This window comes from Dromaius novaehollandiae, chromosome 5, assembly GCF_036370855.1.
Source record: "Dromaius novaehollandiae isolate bDroNov1 chromosome 5, bDroNov1.hap1, whole genome shotgun sequence".
Taxonomy (NCBI): domain Eukaryota; kingdom Metazoa; phylum Chordata; class Aves; order Casuariiformes; family Dromaiidae; genus Dromaius; species Dromaius novaehollandiae.
In genome coordinates, this window is record NC_088102.1 from 15,183,303 (window position 1) to 15,204,512 (window position 21,210).

A 21,210-nucleotide genomic window follows, 5' to 3' on the forward strand; every position below is an offset into this window, starting at 1 on the left:
GGGCTGGCAAACTGAGAGGGGGATTTTCTCGTGTCAGGAAATAAACAAATAGTGCCTCACTCTGCAAACACTTACTGTGAAGGGCTTATTACTGGGGGCACTCCGAACACATGGGATTGTGCCCTGCAAATAAATGTGAGACTTTGGACCATCACCTTGTGTAAGTCAATATTGCTCCCTTGAGGTAAATAGAGTAATGGTGAAGTATCCTTGTGGAGGATCCGGCTCTGTATTTCATGGGAAGCTTTTGCAGGACACGGCCCGCTTCAAGGATTCGTTTCCCACCTGGTGCAGAGTGAGCGGGTCTGTGAGCCGGGGGAGCGCGCGCGGGTGCTGCTCTGGTGGCCCGCAGCCACCACTTTCTCCTGGCTCCTGCCCAGCCGCCCGGGCTGTGCCGAGAAATCTGCTGTCGGTGGTGGGACACTGTGGGCAGGAGCCGCTCCGCGGAGCAGGGCACTTTCCATTGCCCTTCTCATCAGGGAGATCTAGCTTAATTTGCTGGCTAATCTCTGGTGGGGAAATTCGTTTCTGCTCTGTCTGTTTAGATCGTGGTGACGCCCGCCCATGCCCGCATTAGCTGCACCCTTTGGCTACCGGGCTCTCGCGATGGAGCTGAGCAAGGAGGAGGGGTAAAATGATGCTACTGTCTGCTCTCCCCTATGCTTGCATGATATAAAGAGAGTTAGGTCTGCTCAGACATACCTGTCTCCTATGCAGAGCCCTAGAAAACTCACTGCAGTACGAGCATGGATGATGCTGGAGACTTAAGATTGCTTGAATGTTGTCACTCCCTTCCTGGGTTTTAATGCATAAACTAATGTGACTGTCCCACTTTCTCTGCTTCATTTTTTTGTTTTAGTTTTCATCATAAAATTTTCTCCCTTTAGATAGGAGAGGAACACAAGCAAAAGGATACAAGGAAAAAGGTAACGCTTCTCAGCTAGCCTGAGCCTGTTCACCTGGGACAAAATTTCAAAACTTCTGCATCTTCTTCAGTATTTTGGCTCTAGTTTTAATAACTTTTAATCACTTTCCTCATTAGCCTGATTGTTCATTTTTCAATATGCTCCTTTAACTACTTATATACCTAACAAAGAATAATGCAGAGAAAGCAAACTAATTTATTAGAAAAGCAGAACCACATGGCATTCCATATTGGGCAGATTTGTGACGAGCAATTAATTATTTCTATTTTCTTCCTCCCTGGTTTAAATACAGTTTAAGTTGTTGATGTTAATATTATCAAACCAACATTTTTATATCATTTGCCAGGCTTGACAGAATTAAGTGGATTTCTTTAAGTGATAATAGACATAATTAATTTGGTGTATAAGTTGCTTTGTCGCCTTTGAAGTTAAGTAAAAAATGAGATGTTAAGACTGAATTAGTGATATTTAATTGGAAAACCATTATAAAATAAACTGCATACACGGTAGTTCAGTGAAACAGAAAAGAGAGAGCGTATGTGTAACAGCAGAAATTAACAATTTGCAGTTGAACGTTTTGCTTTAATAGCTGCAAGGGTGGCAGTGGTGATTGCTAGCACAATGGGTAGAAGGTAGAGCGACACAAAAAGGGCAGGGCTGAGCCATTGAACATGATTGACAAGAATAGTTACGTGAAATTTCTTTATAGGTCATGCAAACAGACAGCATAAAACCATTGCTCTTGGAGACAGAGCAAGTGTTTCATTCTCCTTATTTCATCTTTTGTAGTTGTATAATAAATAGTGGTTATATGCAACATTAATACCATGCAAAGGATGATAGGTTCAGCCATGTGCCTCTGCACCTGGCATAGTAGATGTTTGGAAGATAGAAGAAGATGTTAGCATGTTTAATGGCTTTTAACATGCAGGACTGCTTATCATTAATGAATTATGAAAAATAGACATGCCGGAGACCTGGCATTCTCCAGTGTATCAACTGGACACCCTGGAAAATCTAATCTGTGATCCTACTAATATAAATCAGTTATTTCTCTCAGATAATATTAGTTGATTATCAGTTCAGTCCTGTGTAGAGTAAAATTTGGCTGTTTAATAAAATGAGTAGGTCTCCAGTCCTCCTTTTCACTCAGAAATCGCCTAATTTAAATCTTAAGCTTTTAGAAGAAAGTTTGTTTTTCATCCACCAGGATTTAACAGCTATGGCAGGAGGGTATGTGGAAGGAGAGGGGAAAGGAGGGAGCTGAATTCCCTTAAATGAAACAGGCCAGCCTGGTTAACCAGCAACTCCTAACTGATTGCTACCCTTAACTATCGGGGTAGCAATCCCCCCCCCACCCCCAATAGTAGTGTTTAAGGCATGACAAAACATGTATGCTAGTTATGTTTCTTTGCAGTCCTGGAGAAGTGAAGACTCTAGTTTATACTGAAAGCTCATTAGGTAAAGTCCGCTGCGCAGGTGAAGAAATTACAGTGGTGCCTACAACAGGATGAAAACTGCTTAAGCTTTTATTCCACCTGAATTTGCAAGGAAATAGTGTGGGTTATCATAGCAAGAATGCCTCTTCCTCTCCTACACCTTTGTTGACAGTGAACACATGCACCGAGTTCATTCTTGGTCAAGTATGTATCCGCAGTCCTCCCAAATCTGGGTGGAAGAAAGATGGGGTGCTGCTAAGCAGTAAACAGAAGATGCCTGTGGTCACCTTTAAATTACTGTTATGGTGAAAGGTGCTAATAGCTGCCATGAAGTGAGCCTTTGATCCAAAGACAATAATACATCTCATTAAAATCAGTGGGTTTGCCAAACACTCCTTTTCAGGCTCCGGAGAAGAAGCAATTGAGCCTCTTTATATAGGAATAAAATAACAGGCACAGACAATGGAAGGATTTCAGACAGCACATGTCAGGTCACAGCCGAGCATGTAGGCAGGGGGATTTCTTTGGTGGCAGACACAGGGGAGAGGATATTGGGTTTGCAGCTGCTGAGTGTTCAGTGGCAAAAAAGCCATCAGAAATCCAGGCAGAGCAGTTGTGAACAGGCCCCGGGAGACAGGAGCAGGACTGAGAGTCGGGCGCGGAGCTTGGTGGCGAATTCTGGGTATGGAAGTTGCCGCCTTCTCTTCCCCTTGTGCTCAGAGGAACAAACTTCAGGTTTTGTGAAAAAAGAAAAAAGAAAAAAAAAACCTGGAGAACATCACTGTAATGTGTCAATGTTTTCTCATCTTAACCGGAACAGTCCTGGAGGGAACTGAGCACTGTCTAACTGCTAAGACCAAAGAAGCAACATTATGCCCTTGAAAAACCAGTGAAGCCAGCGGAAGACTCCCATTGCCTTTTGTGAGCTTCAGATCAGGTCAGAATTGCCAAGAATTTGATACTGCTGAGATGATTATCTCAAGGAAATGTTTCTGAGGGAACTGTAGGGCAGGGGAGACGCCGCTGCTTTGCCTGGTTTTGACAGTATGTCACATTGGATGGATGCTCTCTTCACTTTCCAGACTTTGACAGGCCGTAAAGGCTAATTAAACAAAACCACTCAATTCACATGCTTCCTTCAAAGGAACGCACATTTATCCTGCAAATAGTTAATACCTAGCATCATGAGTACATAACTAGTCAATGTGATATAACACACATTGCAGGAGCCTACTGAACACAGATATTGCCAATTAACACATGATATTACCAGTCAGCATTTATGCCATTTAGAACACATCCCATTCCAGCTACTCACTGCGGCTTCAAGATCCGTAACTTATGAAAGCATTTTTCAAGTAGGATTTTATGTCAGAGGAGTAAAGCTCTGTGCCGTTGAAGGGAAGGAAGAATGACGAAGTGCTGAGCTCTAGCGAAAAGAGAAGCACTTTACAAACACACAAAAAGACAAGGTCTCTGCCCAGAGGGTCTTACAGTCTCCGGCAGGGGAAATTCTGTGTATAAGGCACTGGGGCATGTCAGTGGGAGGAAGGAGGGAGGGGGAACAGGGAGTGTGACAAAACACAGGTGTGTACCCTGCAGAACAGTTTTTTTGTATTGCGCTTTGTCAGAAGATTGCTGAAGTTAGGGGAGGTATCCATCTCCTGGGCAGAGTCAACAGGAAACAGCAAAAAATAGAGTAAAAGAATGTAGTTTTAAACAGATTTAATACAAGACAATGAATGGAGAAAAGGCTGCTTTCTGTTTCCACAGTTTTGGGCTGGCTTGGAGAAAATGAGCCTGCAGTATAAAGCAGCTTAGGTGTTGCTGTGAATTATACCAGCACAGAAAATATTTGACTTTGGGATCTCATGGGACATTCATTCCTCCCCACTCAAAAAAAAAAAAAAAAAAGTATCTCCTTGCCTGTTCTTCCTGTCCCTTTGCCGGTATAGGGTTATTGAGCAAATCTCCCACAGATTTCCTGAAGTGCTTATGTTCAGGACCAGGATCTGACTTGGGTGTTTTCCTCTGCCAGCAACATGTGCTCAGCGGCTTAATTCAGTGAGAAGTTCCCCTGCCCGAGCAATTGGGAGTGGAAGCCCCGGAGTTAACTAGAGAGGCTGACAGGCTCCCCAGTGACGGGACGGGGGGAGAAATACATATATGTATACATACACATGGTTATATATACATCTATTTATACATATAAAGCAACAAGAAAATAAGAACACTACTGACAAAGAATACTCCCTAAAAATAGTCTGATGCACAATTTCTTGCGAGGCACTCTTGCATGCTGTCTCTGATTGTGCAGTCTGCATGAGTGAGGAGTTAAAGTGAGCCAGCATCTTAGGCTGAAGCAAAAGAAACTGGGTCTGGAAAGTTTGAGAGCATATCTGTCCTCTTTCCTCTTCATTTCCTCTTTTACATTTCCTCTTGACTGTCCTCTTTCCCTCTTTCCTTTCTTTGGGAGGTAGGAGCTGTGCGTGCCTCTTGCTGGCTGCTGGGATAAGCTGGTATTAGTATCTTGTTGAGGAATGATTTTTTTCCCTGTGGTCTTTCAGCTGAGGTGCTGTAGTAGGAGGTTTAGTATTCTCCTGATGCCAAATAATCACATTGTTCTCACTCAGCTTGTCAGGAGGTTGTACTGGAGCCTCTGCGGTGACTGGACCTAGAAAGTCGCTAAAAAGAAAGATAGGTGAGTAATTGCCAGGGGTATTTTAGAGGTGTTTCTGCCTCCTGTGTAATTAAGAAAGCACAGCTTGGGGGTTATATAGATGTTTGCACTACTTTTTTTTTTGTCATCTCATTTACCTTTAACAAGAGAAGTCTGAGTTGTGCTCCATTCCCTCATCCCCTTCACATTTTCTGAATAATATGGGAAAAAAGAAACAGAAGGGAATTAGCAAAGTCATGCCTGAAAATGTCCCTCTCCCTTTTTTCCACCGATGAGAAACGAATATGGAATGTGACCAGCACCCCATTTCTCCTTAGTTCTAGATTCTGGAAGAAAATGAGGGGATAATGTAAGGTTTGCAGCACAGGTGTGATCTCTTCCTAATGCCGGCTTTTAGTAGCCACTTCAGCCCTCAAGGGTTTTACATTCAAATCATACTGGTTAATTACCGAATTTCATTCCTCTGTAAGACTCCACTGGTCTCCAAGTACTCGTCCTTTCTATTTTTTCTAGTAGTTTGCAAGAGCCCGTGAACTTCTTCAACTAGTATTTTCCATTTCTTGAGGCAAGACATTGTGTTTCCTCTTCATGGCCACAATGGAAATTGCCAGGGGGTTTCTGAGTTGAAGCAGATTCTGAGGATGGCTTCAGCGAAGATGATTTCTTCAGAGCATCATTCTTGGAAACATTGTACTGCACAGCCACACAATTCTGACTGGCTTTTCCCTCTGCAGGAGCTAGTTAGAAAAAGCGGAAAAAAAAAAAAAAAAAAAGAAAAGAGAGAGAGAAAAAAATAGCTTTTACCAAATAGTATAGCACGGAATTAGTAAGGGCTCCACATTTTTCTTTTACGGCTGGCGAATGAAAACGCTGTGCTAGCAGCATGTAAGAATTTGACATGCAAGCATAGAGCTAGTAGAAAAATTTCAGTAGAAATTTTAATTTTCTTTCAAGTGTTTTCTTCTGAAGAGAAAAATCAGAATTGTAAGACAGCTTTTCTGTCTAAGGTTTACATGACTTTTGATTAAAATTTGTAGCTTGTTTTAAAATAAAAAGCTATTTTCTTTAACCAAAATTCTCAAAAGCAGCAATTTTCATAAACTATGAAAACACAGGAAATTTTGAAAATCACATTCCTCCCTACCCCCAAATAGCTGGGGAAAAATGACAGGCATTTTGTTGGCTTTGCTAAGCACATAATGTGCTGTTTGGTGTTCAGTACAATGTTTCAAAGCATTTGGATTCAAAATACCTCTCTGAGCCATATCGAATGTTTTATCTTCAACGCAGAAGTCCTGTTTATGGGAGTGGGAGTTGTGATATTGATCATTAGAAGTTTTTGCTAACGTTTTAGCCAGAAACTTATTACAACCCTCAATTAACAAAAATCAGCACCCTCGCTGGTGTGGATTGAACTGCATTTTTTGCAGATGCCTGATGAAATTTCTGAAGTTGCATAAGTTGCATGAGATGGTTTTTTTTTTTCCCTAAATCTGACTAAAGAGCTTCTCTCTGTGTTATTTTTCAGACTGTTTTGCTTTCATTTTCATCTACCCTGCAAAGGATAAAGCAAGGCTGAGGCGCAACATTGTTTTTCTTGCACAAACTGTCCCCCGAAACCACTTTGCATTTGCAGCCGGCGCTGAAATCCAGTCAATCACTCTCATGCACCACAAAAAATAATGGCTTGACCTGCTCATGGCCAGATCTGACATGCCCTGCTGTGGTGGGAAAATTAATTCACCTCACTACACTGCAGTCAGCCTTAGTTGAGTCTTGCAATTATTTCATTATGATCTAACTAAGGCTGATAAGAGATTCTCGTTTGATACCGAATGTGGCTGGGGGGGCCGCGAGGGGGTGGGACGCGGGATGCCCTCACATGTCAAGCCCTTGCATCCAACTGACCGAGCTTTGTGAGGCTTTCTTGCCTGATGGAAATGGGGGCGATTAAAAACATGTTGTGCCCGTCTGTGTAGCTTTCACATGATTTTCTCCCCAAGACAATGTACTGTGCAGTTAGCATATTTGCAAACCTAGAGGCTTTTCATCTTCGGCAGGAGGAGGGAGGGAGGCTTTTGATGGGCTGACTGGAGGAACATACTCAGAGTCCAGTGTTTTCTGGAGGAAGGATCCATTATCATTGTTTTTTTCTTTCTTTCCTTTTCCCTTTTTTTCTTTTATCTTCTTTTTCTTTCTTTCTTTCTTTCTTTCTTTCTTTCTTTCTTTCTTTCTTTCTTTCTTTCTTTCTTTCTTTCTTTTTTTTTTCACCTGTGCTGTGACAGATGGACGAAGGGAGCCCTGGAATAGTGTTAATTGCTCTTTTTTTATTCAAGTGGTTCGGAGGTTCAGGAGACCCTCTAATTAAAGAATCTGTGAGTGAGCTGGGCATCTGGCCTCTGCCATTTTAATCAAACTTGTAATATGAGTAGAGGGCAATGGTTGTCCAATTACTTGACAGCTTGAAGATGTATATATAGTAAGCAAATACATTTGCTCAGAAGATGCCAAATTGTCATAACAACAAAATGCTTGCTATCTATTTTATGCTTATCGTCTTTTAAAAAATGGATGAACATGTACCCCATCCCTGAATGGATCTGTATGGGTTATAAAATTATCGGTGATGATTTAGCATCTGCAACACAATTGGTGTGTAGAAGTTTTGTAATGTATGCAAATGCAATGCTACTGAGTCAGAGAACAGCTTCTCCAATATGACAAAAATACTGGACTGAAGTTCTTTATTTTCCAGTCTGCTGTGAAATAACTACTTTTACCCACTTTCCTACAGATAGTTGTCGTTCATTTGACAAAAGGCCATACCTATCTTTTTTCCGTTTTTTGACAGATCCAAGTTGTAGCTCACACACCTGGAATTCATCACAGAGTACACCAAAGCACCTTGATCTTTGTGAACGTTTCATTGAGTATAAAACGATGCAATGCTGTTTTCCTGAATCTGATGACATATGGGAATAACTGCTAAGCAAAATGAATTTTGAAATTCCTCTCTAAATGTTGTTAGCTCTCTAATGTAAAGATGACTGTTCAAACGACATCACTTTTACTTAAATATATAGGACCTTGTTGAATCAGCTGTATTCACATTATTTCACTGTTTGCCTTTTTAAAGGAAAGAACCCACAAAATGCTTATTTTGCTACCCAGACTATATCCTATATTCTTCAAGGTGAGAATCTAGTGTCAAAATAAATAAGACAGATGCTTCTTTAATAACGGTATCATTCAGATTTATATTTAATTAATTAAAATGTCAACATGAAGATACTCAAGGAAGCTGCTGCAGACTTTAGTTTGCTGCAGAATCCAAAGGACCTTGCTGCAAGTAAAACTCTCGTGTCCTACGTATTTATTCGTGGAAATGTAGATGGCTCAGTTGCTGGCATTTGGTTGATGGAACTTTTCTTCTGTTGATCCTTGAATCAAGGTTGAGCAGCACGTAACAATAGATGGTATTTTTATTTTCTAAGAATCAGTCAGACCTATTAGCTCTAAAACTCATCTTCATAACTCTGAGCTGTATTGGAAATCTTAGCAGAAAAGCCAGTGTAGACTGGATTGTTAGACTTGGCATGTGCTCTTCTGGAGCCAGAAGGAGGACTCGGGCTGCAGGGAGCAAGGTCTCTTCAGACCCATTGCATTGCTCCATTTGTACTTTCCCCACCCTGTGAAAAGAGAGCGCTCTCCACCTTTCATTTTTAATCTGCCTTTATCATTAGCATGGAGCTTAATTTTAACATTTCCTCCACCAAAAAAAGGCCTGTATCCAGTTCTTGCTTGCAGGAAGTGCAATTCAACATATAATGCTGGCAACTGTCGGTACTTTTATAGCTGGCCGACAAACCATCAATTTGAATGAACAAAGCAGAGTATTTTCTCGTACTTATAAGACCTACATTTATAGTATCCACATGCTGGGGTAATTACTGCTAAATAATTTAATACTGTAAAAACTGACATATCCATTTAGGTGTATGCCTGTTATATTGTTAAACTGTATTGGGGTTCTGACCTCTATTAGACAGCAAATAATCCTACTAAAGACTGGTCATTCTCTCTCTCTCTTTCTTGCTCTCATGGTGAATTTTATTCATAAAGCTTAGGGTTTTGCAGCTATTCTCATAGTCCTGAGATTAGTAAGTGCACACTTGTGACAGCACTAAAAATTCAGTGTAATCACAATCATGTTTGATTACCAATTCAGAAGGATCTAACTATCTAGCTGCAAGGATAATTTTGCTCACTGTAAACAGCTCAGAGAACTGTGTGCGATCATGTTGTGTGACCAAAAAAAAATCGAATTAGATTATTTGCTAAATGCCAAGGCACATTAAATATTTTTGACAACAATGAAGATTCTTTGTAAATTGTAATTAGACTGGAAATTATTGCACAGAGCCTGCTTCTCTATAATCCTTTTAAATCAGAGTAGTTGTAATTGGCCTTAGAGACTCAAACTGTTTCGTGTTTTATTTTCTAGAAGTTCCGCTTCTGCATATGTAATAACAGAATCCTTTGTGGATATGATACAATAGACATGTGTGTAGGGTTATTTTAGTTTATTTGTTTTGGTAGTGAGTCAAATAACCAAAGTAAAAGAATATAGAAAAGAAAACATGCCGAATGCTCCTGGATATGAACGGTACTTACATGCAAAGAAAAGCAAAGAAATCGTAATGGTCCAGCTGAGGCTGAGGTAAGCAGCTGGTTAACACTGGCAGAAAATCTGGAACTATATTTTGCCTATGGATTCTCATTCTGTGTTTGATTTTGGTACTGTCAGAGGCTTTAGGAAACCTAATGATCTGGTTTTTTTGGAACACAAACCCATGGATTTTTTGCATGTTCTGGAGCTCTTAAAGCCTCCTTTTCACATTTACAATTTTTTTCTCTTCTGATTTTAGGTTCACATGAGATGGAAACTTGAGGAGATCCTGTGGGAAAGGATGAATTCTGCCACAGCCGTTCAAAAGAAGGCCCCTTTCAGCTTCAGATCCTTATACTGCCAATGGCATTGGAGCACAAGTGTGTGTGTGTGTGTGTGTGTATGTGTGTATGTAAATAATAGCTGTGGGAAGGGGAGGGAGCAGTGGCAGATAGTCAAGGAGTTAAGTGGAACTCAAAATTAAGTGGGAATTTTGAGGCTTATTTGATGTAACACTTGGCTTTGAGGATGGAGGAAGTTGGACTTGAAGCAAACCTGCAAATTACAGCCCAGACTCATTAGAAATTAGCTGGTAATAATCAGAGAGCCTTAACTGCGTGGAAAAGTATCTTTAATCTAGAGATTAAGGGTTCTATTGGCTGAATGTATTGCTCATTCACTCATAGGCTGAATTAACTAGTGAACTAACATGAACAAATCTGTCAATACATTCGATATAAATTTTCAGCTCAACTCTGCTGAGCTTTGATTTATCACCAATAGCTGAAATGATGCAAAGTTTATCTTGGAACAGTTTACATAGGTCTAACATTGATGTGATCGTGACTTTCACTGAAATGAATATAATTGCCACCCTGCAGATGTGATGAGAAAATAATATACCTAGAGCCACTTCATCCACTTCACGTATGAAAGTTACAAACCACAACCTCCACCGAGACTCTCTGTGAAACTGTGTCAATTTTAGACCTATTGAATTACTTCAGACTTACCTTGATACAGGCCAGATATTGGCCTACACAAGATCTTTTTATATTTTTAATACTTAGTTTGCACCCATCACCCTGAAACACAAAGTTGGCCTGCTGTTGTAGGTTTATTAAAAATTGCTAGAATCCCTGGATGAGATTTTTTTGTGTTAGCTGTGTAATGGCAAAGTCCACAAGCAAGGACTAGGATTTTACTGTAACAGACTGATTTTTAGAAGATCGAAAAATTAGAGGATATAAAAAAAATCTGCCTAAGTGTTTCAAAGAGATAAGAGCTGCATGAATGCAGTCCATCCAAACCAATGAAAAAAACCTATCTTCAGTGAGTTTTGTATCAGATACTCTGAAGAAAGAGCTCAAATTTGTCTTTATCAGCATTGTCAGTTTCTATTTAAATGGAATATTCCTGGAGCAAGCTGTTTTTTCTGTTGGCTGAAGTTTCTAGCTGGAACACCAATTTCCAAATCAAGGTCTTAGCCTATACAACAGGTTAACTTATACATCTCTTCCTTCAGGATAGCCACAAACATTTTTGTATTTCAAAATTAGTGAGATTCTTATATCAATAGTGAGTGACATGATGGAGCTGTAAGGGCAACTTTGACAAAGGCTGTTGCCTTCGTTTCCTTCAGATCTGCCATCTTGCTGGCCAGAATAGCTCTCTTTATATCATGCAGATATAGGAAACATTCAGGAGCCCAAAGCTGCAAGGACAATATTTAAATAGGCTAGAAGACATAGTTCAGGCGGTGGATTGAGGGAGACATCTGACTCATGTCATACTGCAAGACAGGCAGAGGGCTCTGGCTCTGAAGAACCAAAACAGCTTAAAAAATACTAATGGTCTAAAGTCCTGGTGATCTCTATAAACTGGAAAAAGAGCCCTTGGGCGATTCATCAGCGTGGCAGACTGCAGAGGCTGCTCCCGCCCCCAGGCTGTTATTTCCCCCAGGGAGCCCCTGCAGTGTGCAGAGCTGGCAGCAGCGCCTGGGAATGGGGCATGGTCGGACCGTCAGGAGAACTTCCTGCCGAAGCCTCTGTGTGGTAAGAAAAGGCTGATTCACAAAATGTTCCTCAGGCTTTCCCATTCCACCCTGCTGGCCCGACACCAAAAAGCAAGAGACATTTCTCCACGGATCTTCTTGTACCCACACTGAGGTGGCCAAATCCCATGGACTTTACTTAAGGCTTATACAGGCGAAACACCCTTTGAGTCAGTGGAAACTTTTTCTGAGCAGCAGTTGAGTAAGAAAGTTTAAGAAAGTATTGCCAAGTAGATGGACCGACCAGATGCTCTAACTGGTCTTTCCCACCTAGCGCTCAAAGGGACAGAAATCTGCCATACAGGAGCTTGCGGTATGTTGGGAAAGAGGAGGAAGCACACTGCTGAAGCAGCAGTGCTTGAAGGCATCAGGGCTTAGAGTGGTTTAATTATCCCTGTGCTGCTGCTAGGAGAAAATTCTTGCTTCATCAGTGCAAAAGTCCTTTCAGCACGAGTTGTGCTGGCAGCTAGGGAGCAGGGCCGTACCCTTGAAGCGCCCCGGTACAGCGTGGCCCTTGGGCTGCTCACACGGGCTGCTGGGCTCGGCTCTTCACTGGCCCAGCTCCCTCAGCCATGCGGCCACCGTTTCTCCTGCGTGGGAAAGGCTTTGGAACAGGGCCCTCTAGTTTGAAGAGAGCAAAGTTTTAATACAAATAATGCTGGATTTTAATATGTATATGTGTGTGTGTACATATATATGAAAAGAGAGAGGAAGAAACTTTATATGTACACACATACATGCACTTACTTATTTGCAAAGACTGTACCTTTTAAAGGTAAAGTAGGTGATAAAAATTGCAGTGAGGTGGAGTCAAACTTCAGTGCGTAGCACTTGAGTTCTTGTCTCTGGTGTTGTGTTTCTCATTAGCCTCAGTATTCACATTTGAAAAGTCATTTATATTGATATTATTAAAAGTCATCTGACTCATAGCTGTGATGCAGAGGTTAATTAGCGAAGAAGTTTGGAAGCTCATGGAAGGCGAAAAGTACGCTAATGTGTTGTTGCTGTGTTGCTGTTTATTTCTGTATAGAATAGGCCTGGCTGATCATGTGCCATGTACTGCGCTGTGTTGGTGTGAGTGCAGGTGCATGATTCATGTATCGCCTGTGTGCTCTCTCATCCAGAAGCGCTGAGGTACTGATGAATAATCAAAGCATCTGATCAAATGATTTAAAGAAAGTGTGTTAAAGAACTGGTGAGGGCCACAAGAGTGAAAATTGCCAAGGACTCTTAATTGCCACAGATGCTGGTCAGAGTTTTTTACTCACTCAGTCTTGCCTCTTTCCTTAGTTTCTTCACAGTCCCTTAGTTTTCCCTAATTTGCTGTAAATACCTGCTGACTGCTCACGTAAGCTGCATAGTGAGGTGGTGCAAAGTGTGATTTCCTCACGACTTCTTTTCACTTTGTTTTTTTTGGGGGGGAGATAATTCCCTTTGTTTAATCCCCATCTCGGTGCTCTGTGCTTTCAGCCGGTGCCAGAGCAGCCGCTGCTGCGGATGTCTCACATCCCCCAGGAGCTTGACGAGGAGCTCCCTGGCTTCCTCCTCCAGAGCCCACGTGTCTCCTCCGATTTTCCTCATGCATGCCATCTTCCTCTTGCTGCTGGTGATGTCCCCAGTGACCGGGACATTGTGCGCACGGGAGCACTTCACCAGGCGAGGAAGGGCAGATGGAGCATCCTGCTGTGGTCCCCAGCCAGATGGCGTGGGGTATTTGTCCTTTTTGAGAGGGCTGGCGATGCAAGTGGGCAAAATGGGTCTCTCCACCAACCCATGTGCACCACTGGCTTCCCAGCCCCAGGTAACCAGCACCGAAGGGGGGAATTTTGGCCAATGATAGGATCCTCTGCACAGTGGAAGCCCCCCCAGCTGCTGACCCCATGCTCCTAAAAATAAGACTGTGTCCATCTTATCAGCCTGCCACAGTTCACCCTCTCGCTGATGTGAAATGGGTACTATATTTACCCAGAATAATCATGAAAATTGCCATGACAATGACCGTGGTTGCTTGGGAATGCAAGAAACTAATTTTGCCTGAATAATAAGACACAGAGTCATCTGTCTCCCTTGGTACCACAAAGCAGTTTATGCAGGTGAGAACAGGTAATCTTTGTGAGGGCATAATTGCAAAATATGAAAATGTTCCTACATCAGTGCAGACTGGTGACTAATAAATAGCTCTAACATGCTAACGGCTAAAGTTTGATGCCCTCACTCTGTGCTAAAGATCTGCGGGAAAGCTGAGAGTCCCTGCCCCCTCATTTCACCGCTGAAGAGCAAAAAAAATCACATTAAAAAAAACTTTAGCCCGAAAATAACTCTTTACTGTACATCTTTGCCCAGGGCAAATTTTTCATTGGTGAGTAACAGCATTTTCACAATCTGCCTTTTATATTTATCTCTCTAATGCTATGTAGTATGCCAAAGTTCATTTAAAGGAGACTATAGCTTTTGCTGTTCAAATCCTCTTGAGGAGAAGTATAAAATATTCACCAAAAACTAAAGCCCTCTAAGTTAGTGCTTTTACTTCTCCATCATCCCTCCCCCCACAAAACCTGTGAGGACCAGTTTGGTGAAACGGTGACAAAGGATCCTGTTCGAACAGCACGGAAAGCAATAACAGAGACCCCAAGAGCATCCAAGGCTCTCCAAACATGCAAAAAAGCCAGTCTCACCAGGGTGGCGCCCCTGAGAAGTGCAACGGTTTGGGAGAGCAGGTCAGCGCGGGAGCCATACCGGGCACGCGCTTTCATGGCGCCACGTCGAAGATGTTCAAGTGCTAGCCCGGCAGCTTGGTGCCCTGGCTGGCGTTTCCCGCACCTCGGCATGGCGTCGGCTCCGGTGACATCTGCATTCAGGCGCAAGTGAGCTGCGCGCCTGCCGGATGTGGGATGGCGGGCCATTCTGCACGCATTTTAACAAGAAACGGTTCCCTAAGTCCATTAGCTTTTTCCAACCCAGACGCAGCAATTACCATAGCAAGCTGAGGAAGTGTTTCCTGCCCTCTCTGCACCCGGCTGCAAAAGGCATCGAGCGAGCACACAGGCAGGAGCCCACCCTCCCTCCCCGGCGATTTGCTTGCCGTGGCGTCATGGTTAAAGGCAGCTTGCAGCTATGTCTGAGACACTTCTGTGCTCGGTTTCAGTCTGCAGCAGCAATTAGCCTTCAAAGTCATTGGTCAGACTCAGTGAAGGGTAATGGTGACTTTAAAACTGCTCCCAGGAATTAGATAAACAGTCTCTTAGGGCTCAGAAGAAATCTTTCTCTCACTCCTAAAATTTTTTTTTAGTGTCTTGCACTTTTAGTTAGTGACAGTTTTGCAAATTGCTAGTAAAGAACTTAAATGTCTAATTAAATCTCGAAGATGTACAAGAGTTTGAAGAGCGTGATTGATGCCCACAAAGGTATGGCTGCCTAATGGAGTCGTCCTGACAGCAATCGCGAAAGCCCATTTAACGGCTGATGTCTTGTTGTGATCCATGTTGTCATTTTTTCATTACTGATTAAAATTAAAAATCTGCTTGGCAAATCCATTGTAAAAATTTCCTTCATGAAAATCGACGGGTACAAATTATTTTGTCAATCGCCTGGCAATCAAACTGTGACTGAAGACTGTTTCATGCCCATAGATTTTTTTTTTCTTTTTGCTCATGCCAGTGAGTTTTCATAGCAAAGTTTTTAAAGTGTAGGTGGCAGTCTTGGCAATGCTTAATTTTTTTTTAAATAAATAAAACTGCAGCTCTATATTTTAATGAAATGTTTTGTTTATGTTGTCTTCCCATTCCCATTTGAAAGCAAATGGGAATGTTCCTCACTCTGCAAGTCGGGCTATGCTACATAATTGTCTAATGCTGTGTAATGACAGGCGAATAATAGCAATAAAAGCCTTTATTAGGATAAAATCTGTTTTGAGAGAGGAAGTGTAAACTGTCTAAAATGTACAACTGAAAAAAAGAGGAAAAACAAGGACGCCTTGCGAGGGTGCCATTGGTGTAGCTAGCAGATACGTATGGCTGAACCGTGTGGTGGGGTTTTTGCTGCAGTGTCTATGTGCCGTGTCCGTGCCCCAGGCGGTGGCCAGCACCCTCGGCACGGCTGGGGCACCCAGCGGGCCCCATGCCAGTGCCTGGGTGTCTGCCGGGAGAGGGGCACGGCCGGGACATGGCCGGGACAACGCGGGCTGTGGTGGGAAGCAGCAGTAACGCAGTTCCTGCAGCTCTGTAGCGAGTGGGTGCAGCAATAGCGAGAGCTCAGTGTCGTAGGGAAAGTGATCTAGCAATCCTGATTTCTCTTTAAAATTCAAAATATGCTTTGCTCCGGCTCAAAACAAATGGACAACCCAAGCAGCAAGAAAAACATTATTGTCGCATTAATAAAACTTTTCTCTCACTTAATTGATATTTCCTCTTCTCATAATTGTGTCTCATCGCTGAGTATAAATCAAAGATAATAAAAATAGCTCTCCCTAGCAGATATGTGTGCTAGTTTCAAGTTTGAGCTCTGTTGCTGTTCTTGCTTATCTAATCTAATCAGTGTATCTTTCTGCAGGTTCATATATCATCACTGTGAATATGTTGTATTTCAGACAACAAGAGAAAAGGAATGTTTTGTTTAAGTTGCAAAGTTGTTTCTTTATTGTGATCTTTAAATAAAATATTGAAATGTATTCTGTGCTTTATATCTTCCTTCTAAATTCTTTTGAAAAAAGAGTACGTTGTTCACAACTCAGAGTAAGTTAAAAATTTCTAAATTCTTTTTCTCCTTGTATCTACTGCTCTGTTTGAAGTTTACTACAAACTCCATCATCTTTTGAACACGAGCACTTTATTAGTAACATTCTCTGGACTGTGAAATATTTAGAACAAAATACAAGGCTTGCAAGTAACTTTGCAGTAAATGTATTTATGCTTCTATGAAATGTGTTCCAGATTTTAATGCGAAGAACTTGTCTGCTTGTGGCAAAATCTATTTGTGTGATCGTGTTTTTGAACAGGGCTCATGGGTTCTCCCCCAGGTTAAAGGGGTGGAAAATAATTGCTGGGAGAAAGCTGGCTGCCCAAGTCTAGAGCAATTCTAGTCTGTGTATCTTCATATATGCTTGGATTCATTGCACGGATAGATATGACCCGGCGACAAATATTAGTGAACCTAATCTAAACTAGTCTTTAGTGGTGTTAGGTTATGTCTTTCACCTTCAACCTCATGAGGTAGTAGTTATGAGGATACTCACTTTGCTTAGTTTTCACCCTAATGAGAATGATGAAGTTAGGAAGTTTGGTCCCTCTAAATACTGGCAGACTTCGGCTCCTCCAGTGGGTGACCAGCAGAAATTAGGCTCGTACTTGTTGCCTTCCTGAAGATGCTGTACCTGATGCAGCTTCTTAAATTAGGGGCCAACAGTTGGCTACAATAAACACCTGCTATGCAGTAGCATCGGTTTCACTGCTGGGGAAACCGGGTTCTTTTTCATGAGGTTAAAACTTGTGCTGTCATGTCTTTGCTTTCCTGTTACCTGAGCTAGCTGCATTCGGGTGACAGCAGGTACATCTATCTGCACCGCAGTCACACCTCCTGATTGCAGCGTAGAGATAACCGCTGTGTTCAGGAATGAATGTGTGGCATATGTATGACATACACATCAAGTATTTCAACTTTTGCCCTAGAGTGTGTTAGCAATTGTCTGTATGTGTTAAATACATTACCATTTATTAAATTAATTATCTTTTATTCTTAGATTAGACATTCTACGGTGATCCCATCAGTCTAGTGTCACTGAGTTGATAATCACATAATAAGTTTTAAATCACATAATATTTCATATTGAACTGGTTCCAGAAGATATTTACCTTTAAGGCTTGTTATATTTAAATTTTCTTGAGATGCTGGGATCAGACTCTTGACCGAGAAGAGTTTAGAAGCAGGGATCTCATATTTGAGTGGGGAATGACAAGATTATGGGCCCAGCTGGCAAATCTTTTCTCTAGTGATGGACTTCACTCAAGCAAGTAGTGCTATGTAAAAATGTGAGAGATAAGAGGGCACTCATTTTTTCTACAGTCATAGGAATTTCTCAGTAATATTCAATATCTCAGGGCAAACGAGACAGTTACCACTTACAAACACAATCAGTACGTAATCTTGAGGTATGTATGATTCTGCGAAACTGCACTACAGAGTCATAATTATCTACAGTTTTTTAATTATCTGCAGGGGCACACTATAGCTCGTAAATCTAAAATGATACTAGTTTCCATATTTATAAAGTAGATGATCACTCTCAGGAACAACGTTTTTGAAAAAGAAAACAGTTTTTGAGAGTATATAAATAACTTGAAAATAAAGAAGTTGCTCTGGATTTGGACCACTGTAACTGAGATCAGAAATTGTCCCGTTATATTTTCAGAGCTAGTAAGTTAGTGTCTCATTACACCCGAGTAGTCAAGGAATTAACAGTGTTTCCATTACATGCTCCTGTTTTGAGAGGTTACTATCTCAGCCTATAAAAATTTGCTGTGTGCAGAAACTTGGCACACAAGGTCTCGGCACGGGAGAAACTTGTTTTTACAAAATATGGTTTAAATCACTTGGATTTTTTTTAAGTTACAAGAAAGCAAGAAAAAAAAGAAAAAAGAAAAGGCAGAAGTTTGTGGTTTCACACTGGGATTTTTTATGGTCTTAAAAATTCAAAACTAGCTTTGACTTAAGCAATGTAATTTTGCATAATGTGGGCTATTGTCTCTGAGTATTAAACAGAGCCATGCAAATTTCTGCCATTTCATGTTCCTGACCACGTTTCCCCCCCCCCCCCCCCCCCTTTTTTTCAGTCTCAGCTTACATTAGCTTTCATTTCTGGTTAAAGTGAATGTAAAATCCAAAGTGAAACTAGACTGAAACTATATTGCACTTGGACAAAACATCATGTTTCAAAAATTCCTGTCAGGATATACTGATGTCACAAGAGTATCTCTTAAAATGGAGCTTGAGATGCCTCAGACTCACTTCAGCATTTCTTTCCCAGTCTTAACATACCCACAATTGTATTAGTGACTCTCCAAAGAGCTGAATGGGGAAGGTAAGAAATTCTATTGACCTATTCGAAAAAGTTATAACAGAACTTAAACCATTTTAGCAGCTGTTGCTCAGAGGACGCCATAGTCAATTATCTTATCATTCATAGGTGCTTTAGGCCAAAATCTGCAGAAGTTACAACATTACTGAGGCAAAACTCATATATGTGGAATATATTTAATAATAAGGATCAAAACTTGTTTCAACTTTAACTATTTTTATAGCTGACTTATCTTGAGTCCCGTCAATCTTCATGGCATCACCATTCACCCTATTATGGTTAAGACATCTTACCCTACTTGAGAGATTCTCATTCAGCCTTAAATAATATGCTTACACTGGAAATTTAGCATTAGGACTGACAACTTAAAAAATAATTGTTCAATAAAATTCAGAAGTAATAGAAAGTTAGATGTCAAGTACATATAAAGCCCATGAATTCTGTGGTTCCAAACTTGTTTGGTACTCTCCAGAAGTCAAAATATAACTTTGTTTTGTTGACTTATAAGACATTGCATTTCTCATGAAAAAAGACTACAAAATTTACATTGAGGCAAATAAATAAATGAATTAAAAAATTAATGGTGTTTTGGTTTGGTAAGGAGTGGAGCTTGGTCTGGTTATAGGGCAATGTGCATTTCTAACAGAGCTTTGAATAGCTGGGATAGAAAGAAAGCACTGCAACTAATTAGTTATTTTGTTTTTTTCACATTCACATCTTTGTCCATTTTCTCAATGGGAATATTTAGCACTCCAGTTTATGTACTGCTGCTAGTAAGTGACATGACAGATTGCTGTGGTCTGTAGGGCCAAAAGCTGCTTTAAAAAAAATCAAAATAAAATGCGTTTGAAAAGTAGTGTAGACAGACTTCCACTTGCTTTACGTTAGCTAACCATTCAGCGATGGCACCGTGGAGCTCCGCAGAGTCCAGCCCCTCCTGCCGAGAGAGCTGAAAGCCAGACTGAGTATCTGTACAGCACTTCTGCAACCTGCAGCTTTGACATGCCTAACTTATAACTAACTGCACAGCCTTTATCTATAAATTTTATATACAACTGTATATGTACATATGCAGATACAGCATGTAATGCCCATAATGCATTTAATACAAGGAACATGAAAAGAACATTACTGAAGCTTTGGTGGAGCCCCTGAGAGTCCGACTATGCTGGAGTCAAGGTTTCCTGTGAAACTGAAAATTGATATCTTGTTTGCAGGCTTAAAATGCTAATCTTTAATCATATTAATTGCATTAACTTAAAAATATGAAAAATAGAGAATCTACTTTTCCCACAGGACTCTGTGAAATGAATCAAGGTCGTGTGGTGAGAAAATCTATCATCCGTGGGAGCCTCGAGCTCAAATGTGCCCTGCTGGACATCTGTGTTCTGTTCCCAGCTCATGTTGCCAGTGAAGTAGGAGGCATTGCTCATTAGTAAGCACCGAGAAGAGCAAAAATAATTAACATCAGTAAACAGAAGAGGGGCTGACATCGTATGCTGCTGGTTCCAAGCCCAGCTTACCTGAAAAACATTTTCCTTCCCTTAAAGAAAGTAAAAACGAAGATATATTTTGTTGGTGACCCATGTGGAGTAGGGGAGAGGAGCCAGGGTGGTCCATGTACAATAATAACAGACAGACACAAACACCGAGTGATAGTGATGGAAGTCATTTTCTATCAATTTATAACTCCACCAAATCTGAAGAGACCTCCACAGGGCATGCAAAAGACATCTCCCTGGACGATGAACTACTCCTGTGCTCAGATTCACAGACTAACTGCAAGCAATGTTGGTGTTTTAGTTCTCCAATAAAACAGTCAGAAGGCTTTTTATAACGGAATATGTTCGACAACCTAAATATAGGAGTCATTGCTGCTCTCCCTATAATAACGTGCTCTAACCCTACTTCACACATTCATATGTATATGTATATTTCAGATGACTATTTTGTGGGAATGAATGTAACTTTTTTTCTGGTGAATGTTACCGTTCGTATTGTAGCTGTGAGATTCATGTTATCACTGAAAATGCTCCAGTAATTTCACACGTAAATGGTTGGCACAGAAAAGTTACTGCAACCACAGTCCAGCATAACTTAGGCTTCCTGATTTTCAGTAAATTTTCCCCTTTAATATATTCAAGAATAAGTGTTTTCAAGGTTATGGCCATTACACTAATTATTTTTCCAATTCTACTTTTGAATGACATACTACTCCACTGCAGCCTAGTGAGGGATTGTATTGCAAGTGATGTGAATGGATTTAAAAGAGAAGGAAAAGACATAATTTTGGCAAGAAATTCGTGACTTTTTAAAATATAAAAAATAATAAATATGGATTGGATTTTCTGTAAAGAAAATGTTACATACACTC

General features: G+C 41.0%; 1 long non-coding RNA gene across 1 annotated transcript; it reads left to right on the forward strand.

Moving 5' to 3' along the window:
• The first annotated feature begins 851 nt into the window (after positions 1–851).
• Positions 852–16,441, forward strand: LOC135328451 (uncharacterized). Its single transcript, XR_010389324.1, has 4 exons — positions 852–926; positions 3,186–3,302; positions 4,999–5,066; positions 9,974–16,441. It is a non-coding gene; the product is annotated as an uncharacterized LOC135328451 (long non-coding RNA).
• Positions 16,442–21,210: the final 4,769 nt, after the last annotated feature.